The sequence below is a fragment of the Cyanistes caeruleus genome, chromosome 16 (assembly GCF_971803275.1).
Source record: "Cyanistes caeruleus chromosome 16, bCyaCae1.hap1.1, whole genome shotgun sequence".
Taxonomy (NCBI): Eukaryota; Metazoa; Chordata; class Aves; order Passeriformes; family Paridae; genus Cyanistes; species Cyanistes caeruleus.
Genome location: NC_141716.1, coordinates 13056541 through 13072954, shown reverse-complemented (window position 1 = coordinate 13072954; position 16414 = coordinate 13056541).

Here is a 16414-nt window from a genome sequence, read left to right as displayed (position 1 = left end):
GGCCTGGGGAGCAGAGACCCTCCGCAGTTCGCTCCGATTGCCGAACCAAATTTAGGCTGAGGAAAAACCATAATAAAGAGGAACGGATCCAGAGAGCTCGGGAAGGCAGGAGCCTTCGGGAAAGCCGCGGCTTGGTAGCTCATAAAAAGTCATACGTGCACGAAGACGCCCTCGCAGGAAAATTGCTGTAAGTACTGTGAGGTTGAGCGGGTGATCGGGCGAGTTTGTGAGAGACGTGACCTGGTCACGAAGCGAGTGTGGACTTCAAGGCCGCGTTTCCATCCTCCCGCGAGGGAATTGGCCGGCCGCGAAGGAAGCGATTCTGTGTGAAAGGGTCTCTCTTTCCTTACTCGTAAAGCCTGAGGCTAAAGGGAGTCTCAGGGGACCGATCAAAGGGGGCTGAGAGAGGAAGGGACGTCCAGTCGAGCTCTGGAACTGGTAAACTCTCTCAGCCAAAAGATTTAGAAAGTCGGAACATCGAGAAAACCCCGGTACAGCTAACCGAGAGGTAAGTATTGGTGCGATCTAGGACTTTCAGACGAAGAAAAAGACGAACACAACGCAGAGCAGGTAAGAATCGTAAGAAAATGGGACAGAGAAAAAGTAAAACGCAGAAACTAGATAACGAGAAAAGCCCATCAGAAGAATCAAAGCAAATGCTAGACATCCCACCAGAGAGTCCTTTAGGGTGGATGTTGAGAAATTGGGAAATTTGTCCCGAGAGACGAGAAAAATCAAAGGCAAAAATGATTTATTACTGTGCCGAGATCTGGGGAGGACAGGAATTGAGAAACTGTCTCGTTTGGCCAGTATTGGGAACATTTGATAAATGGACGTGCAGGGAATTACTCGCACACGTAGAGAAAAAGGTCTCGCCAGACGGCGAGGAGAAAGAGTATGCCAAACTCTGGTTAAATACCAGAGTGCGGCTGTTTCCAGTGAAACAGAAAAACGAACATAAGACAGAGACCTGGGAACCCCTGGATCACTTACCCCCTCCGTACCGCGGGCCAGTAGAGCCTCCGGTGATGGACCAAGTAGTACCATCAGCACCCGAGGGTTCCATGGGGCAACTAGCAGAGGCACGCTCCCCTCAACCACCGGGAGTAGTGCCAGAAACCCTCACTACCCCCCCACCTGCAGAAAACCCAGCCACCGCACCCTCTTTGGAGTCGGTGTTGACGCAAGGATGGGGCTTACCCCCTCCACAAATCCCGGTCCGGCCACCACAGCTGAGACCACCGAAAGTATCTGAAGGGAACCCTCTGAGTCACTTAGCTGCGGCAGACATCCCGCCAGCAATGAGGGGAAACCCTCCCGCAAACTCCAGCTCCCCTCCTGCAAGCAGGACTCGGTGGAAATCAAAAATAGGGAATGGAGAATGGGGAGAGACAGAAAGTGGGCACCGAATGTTCCCTCTCAGGGAAGTGCCAACCGCCCCCGGAGTAATTGGATTTGTAAACGTGCCCCTTAACTCAGGGGATGTACGAGCATTCAAAAAAGAAATGGGGCGACTGCTAGATGACCCATTTGGAGTGGCCGAAAGATTAGACGATTTTCTAGGGAGTAGTATTTACACCTACGAAGATCTCATGGCCATCCTGAGATCCCTGTTTAGCCAGGAAGAGAGAGAGATGATTAAACAGGCGGGCATCAGGGATTGGGAAAGGCGGCACCCGCAGGGAACACCCGGTGACCAAAAGTGGCCGAGCGTAAGCCCGAGTTGGAGCGCCCAGACCGAAGAAGGGAGAAGAAGCATGATGGATTTGAGGAATATCATCGTGCAAGGAATAAGAGAGGCGGTCCCCAGAGGACAGAACATTAGCAAAGTATTTGGGGAATGTCAGGGAAAAGAGGAATCCCCTACCGAATGGGTAGAAAGGCTGCGGAGAAGTCTGCAAATTTATTCCGGGACTGATCCCAGTTCTCCGGTGGGGGAGGTCCTGCTGAAAACGCAGTTTGTGGCCAAATCATGGGAGGACATTAGGAAGAAACTTGAGAAAATTGATGGATGGCAGGAGAAGAGTCTCCAGGAGCTTCTAAGGGAAGCTCAGAAAGTTTATATGAGGAGAGAAGACGAAAAACAGAAACTTCAAGCCAAAATATTAGTGGCTGCAGTAAAAGAAGTTCAAAAACACGAACAGAAACAGGGAAAGCCGATACCTAAAAAACAAAAAGGATCCCAAAAGGAGGAAACTCCTCCTCGAAAGGATCCTCCTGAGTGCTTCTACTGTAAGAAAGTAGGACACATAAAAAGGGATTGCAGGAAACGAATAAAAGATGAACAAATATTTAAAGAAGATTAGGGAGGTCTTGGGCTCTTCCAAATGGGGACAGTAACAGCAAAGGAGCCCTTGATAAAATTGAAGGTAGGTCCCCACCGCCAGGAAATGAGTTTCCTGGTTGATACCGGGGCTGAGAGAAGCACCCTGCAGAAATTGCCTATAGGGTGCGAAACGAGTAAAGAAAAAGTAATTGTAATTGGCGCAAAAGGAGATCCATTCAAAGTCTCGGTAATCAAGGAGGTGGAAATCGAGTCAGAAAATAAGATATGTTTAGGAAATTTGTTGCTTGTAGAAGAAGCCGACTACAACCTATTGGGAAGAGATATGATCATAGCTTTAGGAATAAATATCATTGTGAAAAATTCAGAATTAGTAGTGAAGGTGTTGCATTTAACTTCAAAAGATGAAAAGGAAATTGACCCCCGAGTATGGCACTCAAAGGGGGAAGTGGGAAAATTAGATATTGCTCCCATCAAAATTGAAATTGAGAATCCAGAAAATCCGATAAGGATCCGACAATACCCCATCCCAGCCGAAGGGAGGAAGGGTTTGAAATTAATAATTGACGAGCTGCTTAAAGGAGGCACGCTCGAGCCCTGCATGTCCCCACATAACACCCCCATCCTGGCAGTAAAGAAAGCCGATGGGAACTTCCGATTGGTTCAGGACTTGAGAGCTGTAAATGCTAGAACCCGAACCAGGTTTCCGGTAGTAGCAAATCCTTACACTTTACTAAACAGACTCTCACCAGAGGATGTATGGTATAGTGTAATTGATTTAAAAGATGCTTTCTGGACATGTCCTCTAGATGAAGGGAGTAGAGATTTTTTCGCTTTCCAGTGGGAGGACCCAGATACCAATCGAAATCAGCAATTGCGGTGGACGGTCCTTCCACAAGGATTCGTTGAATCTCCGAACTTGTTCGGACAAGCCTTAGAGCAGCTACTCACCCAATTCACTCCAGAGGAAGGGACAAAACTATTACAATATGTAGACGATTTGCTAATCGCCGGGATCACGGAAGAGCAGGTGAAGAAATGTACCATTTCCCTGCTGAATTTTCTGGGACAAAAGGGGTTGAAAGTGTCTAAATCCAAGCTGCAATTCACCAAGCCCGAAGTAAAATATCTTGGACATTGGATATCACAAGGGAAAAAGAAATTAGATCCCGAGAGGGTGATGGGAATCCTTGAACTTCCCGCCCCACAAACCAAGAGACAAATTAGGCAATTTTTAGGGCTCATGGGATATTGCAGACAGTGGATTGAGGGATACAGTGAAAAAGTGAAATTTCTGTATGAAAGGCTAAATACAGATCGATTGAAATGGACAGGGCAAGACGAAATTAAATTTCAAGAACTAAAGAATGCCCTTGTCACTGCTCCAGTTTTAACATTACCAGACATCAGAAAAGAGTTTCAACTGTTTGTCGACATAAGTGGACAAACAGCACAGGGAGTTTTAACCCAGGAATGGGCAGAAAAGAAGAAACCTATAGGGTTTTTGTCCAAAATCCTAGATCCAGTCAGTCGGGGCTGGCCTACGTGTCTGCAAGCAATTGTGGCAGTAGCACTGTTGGTTGGGGAAGCCAAAAAGGTAACGTTTGGAGCTCCCCTGATAGTTTATACTCCACATGATGTAAGAAATATCTTACAACAAAAAGCGGAGAAATGGTTGACCGATTCAAGGCTTCTGAAATATGAGGCCATGTTAATCAGTTCGCCAGGATTGGAATTAAGGACAACCTCTGCACAAAACCCTGCGCAATTTTTGTACGGGGAGCCAACGGGAAAGCTACTACATAATTGTATTGAAACAGTGGAATTACAAACTAAAGTAAGACCCGATCTGGAGGATCAGGAATTGGAAGGAGGAGAAAAATGGTTTATCGATGGTTCCTCGAGAATGATGGAGGGAAAACGTAAATCGGGTTATGCCATCATAAATAGTATAACAGGACAGACTGTAGAATCGGGTCCCCTAAAAGCAAATTGGTCAGCACAGGCTTGTGAACTTTTTGCTCTCCTAAAAGCCCTCAAAGGCTTGAAGGGAAAAAGGGGAACCATCTATACCGATTCAAGATATGCATTTGGGATAGTGCATACCTTCGGGAAAATTTGGGAAGAAAGGGGTCTGATCAACACTAAAGGAAAAGGATTGGTACATGAGGAAATAATTAGACAAATTTTAGAAGCGGTCAGGGAGCCACTGGAGATATCTGTGGTTCATGTTAAAGGACACCAGACCGGACGACAATTCCATACAAGGGGAAACAATTTAGCGGATAAAGAGGCGAAAAGAGCGGCATTGTTAACCGTAAGTATTTCTGAGCTAGTCCCAAGGGAACCCCCAGAGGTTTCAGTGCTTCCTTCAGAAAAGGAGCAGGAAGACTTCAAAAAGGTAGGGGGACATTTCAAAGAGGGTAAATGGTGGTTACCTGACGGGAGGGAGTTGGTCCCGAAGGGAATAGCAAAAGGGATACTCAAAAGACTACATGCACAAACCCATTGGGGAACCAGGGCATTGGCTGAACAATTTTTAAAATTCTTCGGGTGTAAGGGAATCTTCGAGCTTGCAAAACAAGAGGTACAGGGATGTGTGATATGCCAAAAGGTAAACAGAGCGAATTTTCGGCAAACCAATTGGGGAGGTCGGCCCATCTCATATCGACCATTCGAAAGAATCCAAGTGGATTTCACGGAATTACCGAAAATTGGCAGAAATAAATATTTATTGGTTATAGTAGATAAATTGACACATTGGGTAGAGGCCTTTCCCAGAGCTAAGGCCACGGCTCAAACAGTGTCTAAAATTCTACTGGAGGAAATAATTCCTAGGTATGGTATTGTAGACCATATTGATTCGGATCAGGGTACACATTTCACCTCGAAAATTATCAAACAGTTGTCCGATGCGTTAGGGATCAGATGGCAATATCATACTCCTTGGCACCCTCAGAGCTCGGGGCAAGTGGAAAGAATGAATCAGACATTGAAGTCACAAATATCCAAATTGACAATTGAAACGAAAATGTCCTGGGTCAAATGTCTCCCCTTGGCATTGTTGAATATAAGAACCATGCCGAACTCAGAAACAGGGCTGTCCCCCTTTGAAATGTTGTATGGAATGCCGTACAAGCATGGTATGCCGGTTGAACATCCTCAAACAGAGGATGTTCAACTCCAACCTTATCTCATTTCTATAAATAAAAACTTACAGGAGTTAAGGAGAAGAGGATTGATTCCTCAAAGCAGCACGTTGGGATTTCCGATCCACCAAATTCAACCCGGGGACAAGGTACTGATCAAAGTGTGGAAAGAACAACCCCTCAGTCCCCACTGGGAAGGACCATTCCTCGTCCTCCTGACTACAGACACCGCGGTTCGTACAGCTGAAAAGGGCTGGACACACTCTTCCCGAGTGAGGAAAGTTTCGGTTCGCGACTCCCCCGAGTGGAAAATTGTAACCCCTCCGGGAGATTTGAAAATCCGGCTTCAGCGGAACAACAAATGAGCAACGAAGACAGGATAAGTTGCACCAATTTTGAATGTTATTGTTTTCCTTTTGTACATTTTAAGTGTGCATATTGTAAACAAACGTGGGTGACTCATTGTTTGGGAGGGCAAAAACCGAAAGGGTTGTGTGCCGCGTGTTACAAAGAGGAATTAGAACAGACCAACCTTTTTCTAGCACTTGCTACCCGGGTGGGTATCTTGGAACTCGACTCTCCTGAGTGGTTCCGATTTTTTCAAAAAGGATTACGAGGCCATTTGGACTGTAAGGCGGAACCTCTAATAATAGAGTGCCGCCGAAACGTAAAGGTACCGTGCAGGAGCGGCACGATCAAGGCATCTCGGTGGGCAACCTTTAAAAGGAGGTTTGCCATCAGAACGTCAAGGGCCCCTGAAGACAGTCCTTGCTGCCGAGAAGATGGTTATCCCCGCCGTATGTTCCTATACGGGCGGAGGGAATGGCAGAGGGATGCGATTGTGGGGAATCCTGACGATCCTGAACCTAGCCATGTGCTGGACCGAGAGAACGGGCCCCGAGGCGCCTCCGGGGACGACCTCCCTGGGGAAGTGTGAGCAGTGCCCAACTGTCTCGCGAACCGAGCCATGGATCGCCTGCCCTCCGGAATTGCACGCAGGAGAATGTTGGGCAAACGGTACCCAAATGGACCTGTGTAAGCTGGAAGGAAAAATTTGGTGCTCCACCCCGGGGATAGGTACTGGAAAAAGGCAACCCTATAACATAGGGGAAAAAGAGGTCCAAGCGACCCACCTACGAAATAAGAGAGATATAGGAGGGGTTTCCCCAATCTCGGTCTGCGGGCAGTGTAATAAAACTGTCTGGATTGGAGGAAAGAAACAGTCAACGTTCATTGCGTACCACAGAGTCAACCCCTTGTGTTACAATAAAGCAAACTTAAAATATTGTGCCATGGGGGGGAAATTGTACTGGGAAGGGAAGAACCTGAAACATGAAACAAAAGCGTCATTCAGTAATGAACCGATAGTTTTGGATTTACTGAAAAATGACGATGATAGAGTGTGTCTGCAGTTTGATCAGGTGATCTGTTTCGCAAAAGACGAGGATGGTTCAGACCCTGAAAGTAAAATAAAACAATTAACTCTTGAACTAAAAAGGCAGGAAATGGAAAATAAGAAAAAAAGACTCGAACAGGAGAGGTTAAACTCTCTCAGTGAGCAATACGAACAACTAGAAAAACAATACGATAATTGGAAGCTACCTAGCCCTAATCAGAATCTATTCATAGATCTGATGCAGGAAATAGCTACCGAATTGGGATTGACTAACTGTTGGATATGTGGTGGCCTGAAATCAGCCGAAAGATGGCCATGGAAGGGAGAAGGATTAACCCCAGAACAATTACTTAAGTGGACAGGATTAAAATTATCCAAAACAACCCGGCGACCAGAGAGGTGGGTGATTGACAAGAGGATCATTGGAACTTTTTGTGTCAGTCGGGAAGGAAGGGAATTCACCGAGCTAGTTGGTTACACCCCGTGTGTAAAAACTCTCTCGGTAAATTCAGATAAAAAGACAAAAATTTGGCAGCCGGAATCACCCGAGGGCTATTGGAGCCAATCTCGGGAAAATAATTGCGAATGGATAGATCTAATTGGTCTATGTTGGAACAAACAGGACGGGGCAAATCCCTTCCATGCCTTTCTCGGCCTGAGGGAATATTGGGAGGACCCGGCAAAACTTAACAGAGATTGGAAAGCACCGGATGGGATTTACTGGATATGCGGAAAGAAAGCATACAGTGAATTGCCCAGAAATTGGAAAGGGTCATGCACACTCGGAATAATTCGGCCTTTCTTCTTTACACTACCTAAAGATGAAAGCAGGTCTTTAGGTGCTCCCCTCTTTGAAACCCTAGCCCGACAAAAGAGGGAATTGAAACGAGAACTACCAATAGCCGGAGGTAACCACCAGTGGAAGGGGGAGGAATGGCCCGCCGAAAGAATCATACAATATTATGGACCGGCAACATGGGCAAATGATGGCAGCTGGGGATACAGGACCCCAATCTACCTCCTCAATCGGCTCATTAGGTTACAGGCTGTGGTAGAAGTTGTTTCAAACCACACTTCAGAAGCCCTGGAACTCCTAGCAAAACAACATTCTCAGATGAGAGCTTTTGTCTACCAAAACAGACTCGCTCTCGACTATTTGCTAGCTGAGGAGGGAGGAGTGTGTGGCAGATATAACGAGTCAGAGTGTTGCATGGAGATAGATGACTTCGGAGAAACTATAAAGGGTCTAGCCGCTGAAATAAAGAAAGTAGCCCATGTACCCGTCCAGAAGTGGAATTCGATTCTCCAAGCCTCTTGGTGGGATCAAATTTTTGGGCAAGGGGCATGGTGGAAAAAGCTAGTATTCTTTATAGGATGTTCTATTGCCGGAGTCATCTTCCTACCCTGCCTGATTCCTTGTCTGATCAGACTGATACATTCTGTCGTTCAAGGAATGCAGATTGCCTCTCTCCCAATAGACCCAGAAAAGGCACAAGGAAACACTACCCTTCTTTCAAAAATCATGAAGTTAGAGGAAGAAAAAGAGAATAGAAATGCGGTTAAGGCATTGAGAGAATTTGAAAATAAACATATGTTGTCCACAGAAAATATAGAAGAATTAGACCAAGAGGGAAACGACATTATTTAACCTGATATTCCTCTGAAAAAGTATGAAAACACGAATTTTTAATGTGTTCAAATTATTAGGTGGGGGACTGTAATAAAGAATTGAGTAAATAAAAATTCGGAATAAGAAGTTTAAATAAAGTATGTATAATTATAACTAAATGTAAGTATGGAATAAGGAATTCTCCTCCCGGTCGGGATAGAATTCCTTTTCCAAAAACCACGAATTGCAAAAGAACCCCCCCCAGATAACAGGTTTCAGCAGACTCATCAACTCGGAGGAAAAGACAGGACACAGGCCATCATAGAAACAAAAGAACCAGCCTAAAAGTCTACCTCCAGAGAAAGGCAACACCCGGCCAATTTCGGCCGGAGACCATCAAGCAAGACAAAAGGGACGAGCCTCAGGAAGATGGTCGTTGCCAGAATCGAACACCACACCCGCCAAACCCATACTACAGAAACTCAATCAAGAAAGACAAAGAAGAGACTACTCCTCTGAGATATCCATCGGCACTAGCCCGGATCTCTCAATCCCGCTGTGATGAAATATGTTAAAATACATACAGACTCACTTTACATTTGAGGAGACTCTGCCCGGATACTTACTGACTCAATGTTCTAGGCCAGGAAATCCATTCACCAGACAATCAGGGACATTTGGTGAATGGAAACTGGTTGGAATTCTAGCCTGGGGACATAAAATCCCTATAAAACCCCAGGCCAGAGGACCCTCAGACGTGGATTTGGGAACACCTATACCTTGCGTATAGACCCTGTCCACCCAGCGCTGCGCTGTCCATTTATTGTGGTTTTTTTTCCTCACTGTTTGTTGCTTTATTAATTTATAATAAATTAATCTTTGTTAATCTTTAATTTGCCGTTGCATTTATAACAATATATAATATTCATCTGCGAAAGCCAATATCACAATACAAATTTATAACATTAACGTGTACAATCCACATTACAGCAAAAGTGTGCCCAGGTGGGCAGGGAGGCCAAGGGCACCTGGGCTGTCCCGGGACTGGTGTGTCCAGCAGGACCAGGGCAGTGACTGCTGGGGGCCCATCTCAAATCCTGGGGTCAGTTTTGGAGCCCCTCACAAGAAAGAAATTGAGGTGTTGGAGTGTCCAGGGCAGGGAACAGAGCTGTGAAGGGTCTGGAGCCCCAGGAGGGGCTGAGGGAGCTGGGAAAAGGGGCTCAGCCTGGAGCAAAGGAGGCTCAGGGGGGCCCTTCTGGCTCTGCACAATCCTGACAGGAGGGGACAGCCGGGGCGGGGGGTCAAGCTCTGCTCCTAGGGAACAGGGATGGGACAAGAAGAAATGGCCTGGAGTTGTTCATGGGAGGGTCAGGCTGGATAGCAAAGGAAGTTTCTTCATGGAAAGGGTGGCCAAGCATTGGCACAGCTGCCCAGGGCAGTGGTTGAGTCTCCATCCCTAGAGGGATTCAAAAGTTGCATGGGTGTGGCACCTGGGGACATGGGTTAGTGGCAGACTAGAGGTTCTGGGGCATGGTTGGACCTCCACCGTCTTAAAGGTCTTTTCCAACCTCATTGTCACTAAAATCACTCAGCCTTGTTGCTTGCTTGCTCTGTAGTGGCAAGAGCAACTCTGATGTCGGCATTTTGCTAAATCATTCGCACCTAATTTCTTTGCTCTTTTCTTTGTTTTCAATCCACACACAATTAATTCAGAGTTCACTCTAGCCTGAGGTTGAGAATGTAGATTGCCTAAATACAGATTGCCAGACCCATTGTGGCTGCTTTACAGTGGTTTTAGCAGGAGCTAAATGAATGAAGAATAGCACTGAGGAAAGCCTGGCATCTGTAGGGGCCCAGGCTGGGGAGTGTTCCCTCCCCAGCACCAAAACCCCTCAGATGGGCTCCTCTGGCATCCCACATCTGGCTGGTGAGTCAGAGGACAGTGACAGGCTCCAGCTTTTCTCACTTCTGGGCTTTCTGCACAGCAGATGTCCCAGCACTGGGGCGAGATGTGAGCCATGGGCTCCCTGGATCCAGCCAGGGGATCCTGGAGAAGGGAAGCTGGGTCACTGCGAGCACAGAGTGAGCTGGCAGGGCTGGCAGGGAGCAAAGGTGAGATTCAGTCTCAGACTGGGGAAGCTCAGCCCGTGTTGTGTCTGGGTGAGCAGGGCCTGGATGCACAGAACAGTGCATTTGCTCCTTGTGGAAAGTGAGAGGCTGTCCCAGAGCAGCCCTCAGGCCCCTGTCCCAACCTGGCTGAGCAAATGAACAGTCCCAATGCAGCCCTACCTTCAGTTCAGCAGCTCCTTCCCCCCATCCTTGTTTGCAGGCTCATTTTGAGGAGCAAAAATGCAAGAAGTGAGATTTTCATGTGTGCCCAAAAAAGGTAAGTTTATGAAAGTGGGCACTGGGAATGAGGAGAGCTGGTGTGTGCTCTCTTTCATACAGTAGCAACTAGCTCAGATTTGCAGCTTCTTCCCACCCCTGATCTCCCCAATACCAGCAACCACTGGCTGAGAACTGGGATATAGTAAGTCCACTCTAGTTAGCTGTTCCTTAGATTTAGCTGTTCCTGGCTGTGATAAATATAACATTGGATAAAAATTCGTGAAAGAGAATAAAGAATTATATGTTATATTTATAATAATGTAAAGATACAAAATGTAAAATAATCCAGAGATTCCTTCCCGAGTCAGGCAGTAACGATCGAAGGAGACACTTATCAGCACAAAATAAAGAGCAGGACATGAGCAATCAAACCGGACAAAAAGAGTGGCCCAGTAGAGATATCCATCTCCTCCGAACCCAAACTGGCCACTCCACCCCGGGAGATGCAATCAGAAGACACTCAGAGCCATTCACATGTGAAAGGACTCTGCTGTGTCGACCATTGACTCAGCTCAACGGATCCGGGAAGTCTATTCACCCACACATCTAGACTTTGTTGGACTGTGCCCATCCCGGGTTTGGCCTCAGGACACAAAAATCCCTATAAAAACCCCGAATCACAGTCCCTCCGTGTGGATTTGGGAACTCGGTACCTCTGGGTACAGACTCCTGTCCACCTGGCGCTGCGCTGATCTATTTATTGTGGTTTTTTTGTCTCGTTGCTGGTGATTGAAATTATTTTATAATAAATTGCTTTTTATATTAACCCTGTTTTGCCATTGCATTTATAACAGAGGCTATTAATTTAACAGGGCTTTTCCTACTGTTTCTACTTGATCAGGGAAAAAACCTCAGTAGTAAAGTAGTGCTAAACCAGATCCATTTCCTCACTGGGAAAAGCTTTTATTTCATGCTGTGTCCAATTTCAGGTTGTCATTTAGCACCTTCAAGTAGTTTTCACTGTCCCATTGCCTTCAGTGAGGCTGGGTTGTTCTGGGTTACAAGCATTGTCATCCTGGGAAATCTGTCCCTGCAAATTGATGGAATCTGGTGATCAAATGAAGTCAATGATGAAAGACCATACTCCTGCTCTTCAGACAGCTCTGATTTGGCCAAAAGTAGTCAAGTATTTCTCAAATGTCTGCCAGACTAAGATTCTGTTAATGCTTTCCTTATTGTTTACCAGTGAAAACACATTTCTCTTGTACATAAGGCACCTCCTGCCCATGTTTTCCCTCCATTGTTGAGTCAGAAGTGATAAGAGAGATCACAGGCCATACACTTTTCTCTATTTATCTCAATCAGAAATGCCAGACTCTGAGTTTTAAATTTGCAATATTGTCTTCCTAGGCCCTGCTCTTTATTTTTTTGCAAGGCTTCTATGACATGGAGATTGATGGAGATGCACAGGTTGCCTTGGGAAGTACAGATCACTGCAGAGGAAAACAAGGCATGGCTGAATAGATGTTGCACTGAGGAATCTGAGATTCATGACTGAGCTTGTTTTCATAGCAGTCTTTCTTCCTGCAGATGTTATGAAGCTTCCCAGAAGCTAATTGTGGGGTTTTTTTAGTCTGTGGAGCTTTTTTCTAAGACAAATCAAATGTAGTAAATGTAGCCTGGGAAACCTCAGCAGGGCTTGCAGTAGCATTGCTTGCCACTGGACAGCTTTGCACCACTGTAACAATTACAATTATTTTTCTTCTCTTTTAAAGTCCCCTTCATGCCTGTGGTTTGCACACCAGATTAGGGGAAGCCAAAACAAACAATTGACTGTCAGAATAATAATAAAAAAACTCCATCCCTGTGAAAAAGTACTTCTAGAAGTGGATGGGATTAAATAAAATGGGTTTAAGGTTCTACAGCATTCTTTTTATGGGATGGGGACACACCAACTTCTTGTCTACTTCCCTGAAACTGCACAGCAGAAAGATTAAATACTTTAGGATACTTAAAAAGTTTGTACTAAAGTTTTCACTTATTGTTCCATCTGCAGAGTCCAGAGACACTTTTCAGCAAACCTGGTACTTTTCTGTAGCACCCTGGTTTTGGTTTCATTAACTGGAAAATCATTTCTGTAAGGGAGTATTTAATGGGTTACAGTCACAGCTCTGTGCTCTTTTTCCCTGATGGAGCAGCAGCGGTTTGCAAGTAAACTGAACAGATTGCAGAGGTTCAGGCACTCCTTAACTCCTTATTAATTGGGCATGAGGTTTTGGGTTGAGCCTGGGCTTTCTGTCTCCACCTGCCTTTTTATTAACTTGTGTCCACTAAGAACAAACATTTGGTGGCCCTGTTCTTCCTTCTCTCCAAAACTTATATCCTATATATATTTTATTAACAACTGGCTGCAGACTCCTTTGATCCTTTTTGGGGGTCTGTCCTACCACTGAGATGTCGTTTTGGAAATAAAAATCAACATCTCTGACCACACTCCAGATTTAGGGGAAAGGAGCAGTGGTGGAGAATGTTGAAAGGAACACAGGGAAGCAAACCACCCACTCTGCTCACTTGGTGCTCCAAATATTTGCTTCCCAAATGGAGAAATTAATATGAATTGTATCAGAGTTTTATAGCCAGGAAATCTTTGAAATACTAAAACCTTTGTGTTTAAAGTGGTCTGGCTCCATCAGGTATTTCTGAGGTCTTTCCAGAGGAGGAAGGACCCCTGGCTGTAGAATTATTTTGAATGCTCCTATTTTCACTTTAGAAGACTCTAAGGTTTGATTTCTTTCATCAACAAGTGAAAGAACATTCTTTCAATGAATTTAAGTATATATTTATAATATATATATTTTTAAATGCCACTCTTATTTCTTATGGAACACAAGGAAGAGTGAAGACTCTCACAGTTCATTTCTGGCTATCACTGTTGTAAGTCACATACTACTGTCCTTCATCTACTTGAGACAGTTGTGCACAGTGAAGGGGAGCCAGTATGAGATTCCAAATGACATTTTTGCTGAGGAAACTTCCCAAAATGGCAAAGATACCACAAGAACACTGTTAAGTAAATCTAATAGATTAGCTAAAATGTGGAGAGTGATGGTGTTATTAAAGAGTATATTAAAGTCAATTGATGATTTCCACTCATTCAGAGGGCTCTGCAGTGGATCACCAGGGAATGGTGTATTTTAGTCTTTTCCTGCCTTTATCTGTATTAAATGAAAGCCACATGTGAAATGTGTTATGACATTAATACAGCCATTTTAGGGCTCCCATATTTCAGGCAGGGTTTCATCTTTAAGGATTTCCTGTATGGAAAGATATGTGCACATGCCATGCAACAATTGAAATAGTTTCTCTCATTTCACTGAAAAAACCCCAAAACTTGCAGAAATTACTGAAGCCTCCTTTTCCTTCTGGGAGAGTGACTTGACCATATGTTGGCCATCTGCATATCATCTGAGAAATTTGCCAATAAAATCTTTGTATTACCTCATGTGCAGGCCCCACAGATTTCGGAGGGCCCTTGCAGAGAGGGTGATTGTGCTTTCCCGCGTGTCCCTGGCCTGCTGCTGCTCCTCCAGGTGGGAATGGTGTCCCACAGGTCCCCCCTCACATCTGCTGGCCTTGCACGGCCGCTCCTGGGCCTTTGTGGAAATCAGGCAAGGGGCAGGATTTCATCTCCCCCTTCCAACCCTCCCTGCTGTGACTGCAAGAGGTGAAAATACTCATGTTGATTCTGAAGGAGCAGGAAACCTTGAACTAGCCCGTCTGACATTTGGGATGTCTGTGTGCCCAGATCAGGGGTAATTTGCTGGTGAAGGGGGAGAATATCCCACCAAACCCCTTTCTAGCTGTGAAACTCCATTTTACAGCTCTCAGAGCCATTACTGTGGGTGGCCACATGCACTGGGCAGCCCAGAGCCCCCCGTGTGCCAGGCTCACCCCGCAGCGTGGGCAGCCAGGGGACCCTGCCTCTCTCCCCCCTCTCAGCACACCCCGCCACAGGGCTGAACAGGGAGAAGGACAGGGAGCTTTGGAGCTCCAGAGGAGGCCACAAAGATGAGCTGGGAGAGCTGGGGGTGCTCAGCCTGGAGAAGGCTCTGGGGAGATCTAATTGTGACCTTTTAGTACTTTCAGGGAGCCACTATGAAAGATGGGGTCAGACACGTCAGCAGGGCCTGTTGTGGCAGGAGAAGGGTGGTGGTTGTAAACTGAAAGAATATAGATCTAAAGTAGATACAAAGATTTTGCTTTTTTTGCTGGGGGTGGGCAGGCCCTGGCACAGGGTGCCCAGAGCAGCTGGGGCTGCCCCTGGATCCCTGGAAGTGCCCAAGGCCAGGTTGGACGGGGCTTGGAGCAGCCTGGGACAGGGGAAGGTGTCCCTGCCCATGGCAGGGGTGGAACTGTGTGGTCTCTTCTAGCCCAAATCATTCTGTGATTCTAAGAACGAGGAAATGCACTGTGGGATTGTTGTGTGTATTCCTTTTCTTTGTGGTACCCAGGAGCTGCTGATGCCTTTGAAAAATACCTGTTGGAATCTGGACTCCGGCAAAATGAAAGCTGAAAGAGTGGAAGTTGTACAAAGAGAGGAAAGAATTGTTCATGGAATGCCAAGATTCAGCACTGCCTGTGTGTGTGCTCACCTGTGATGTCCTCAGTTGTGTTTTTATGACCACATTTATAAGGCTGGGGACTTCACTCATTGCCTTTGGCCACAGCTTGCCAAAAGTGACAGGTGACTTTCTCACCCCCAGTTAGAAAAGCTTGTAGTGCTTCAAGTGGTTTGCAGCTGGCCCAGGAAGCAATTATTTCTTTCCAACTATTAAATTTACTACAAAAAATAAGGTTATATTTCTGGCTGGCAATGAATAGCTGCTTGCTGTGCATTCTTGGTTTTGGAAATAAGGTGCCTGTGGCAAATCTGATGCAGGTATTGCAGGGGTAACTGGGATTTTGGAGTGCAGTAACCACAGCAGACCATCTCATGTGTTTCCTGCTGGATTCTGGAGATTGCTGTGTGGGGAGCACTGTCCAGAAGAGCAGGCTGGAGCTTGGAAAGAGACAGAAAAAAACCTGTTCCTGGGTTTGTTAGGGGAATCCATCATTGATCATTTTCTTTTCCAGGTCTGACTGTACAACTCAAAGGCACATCTTGGAGTTAAATAGATCACTGGATGTGGACAAGTGTTGAATTGGTCTGTTTAGTGTGTTTATAGAGTCACTTCTGGCCATAGAAAGGTCTATTTAATCTTAAAATGCTATGTTGAACTATGTTATGATTTAATGGTTTTTTGCATTGGCTTTCAGTACCGTTTAATGTCTACACCCAGCCAGGGAGTGAGCTGGAGGTGGCAGTACCTCCTGAGGAGCGTGTCCCACGCTGCTCTGAGAGGCCTCTTTGCTGGGATGGATGTCATTTGTGCCCTGTGGAATAGAGCTCCCACAGAGTCACAGCTGTGACACAGCACGCACGAGTTCTTCCTTGGCCCCTTGGTTTGGTTATACAAATCTCCTGTTGCTGCTCAAACATTCTTTTCATCATGGGTTTAATGCTGTCCTCATCTCAAAGGGGCCTCATTCAGTCTTTCACCACCCTCAGCCAAGGTAGCATCACAGATACTGCTGACTCTTCTAGAACT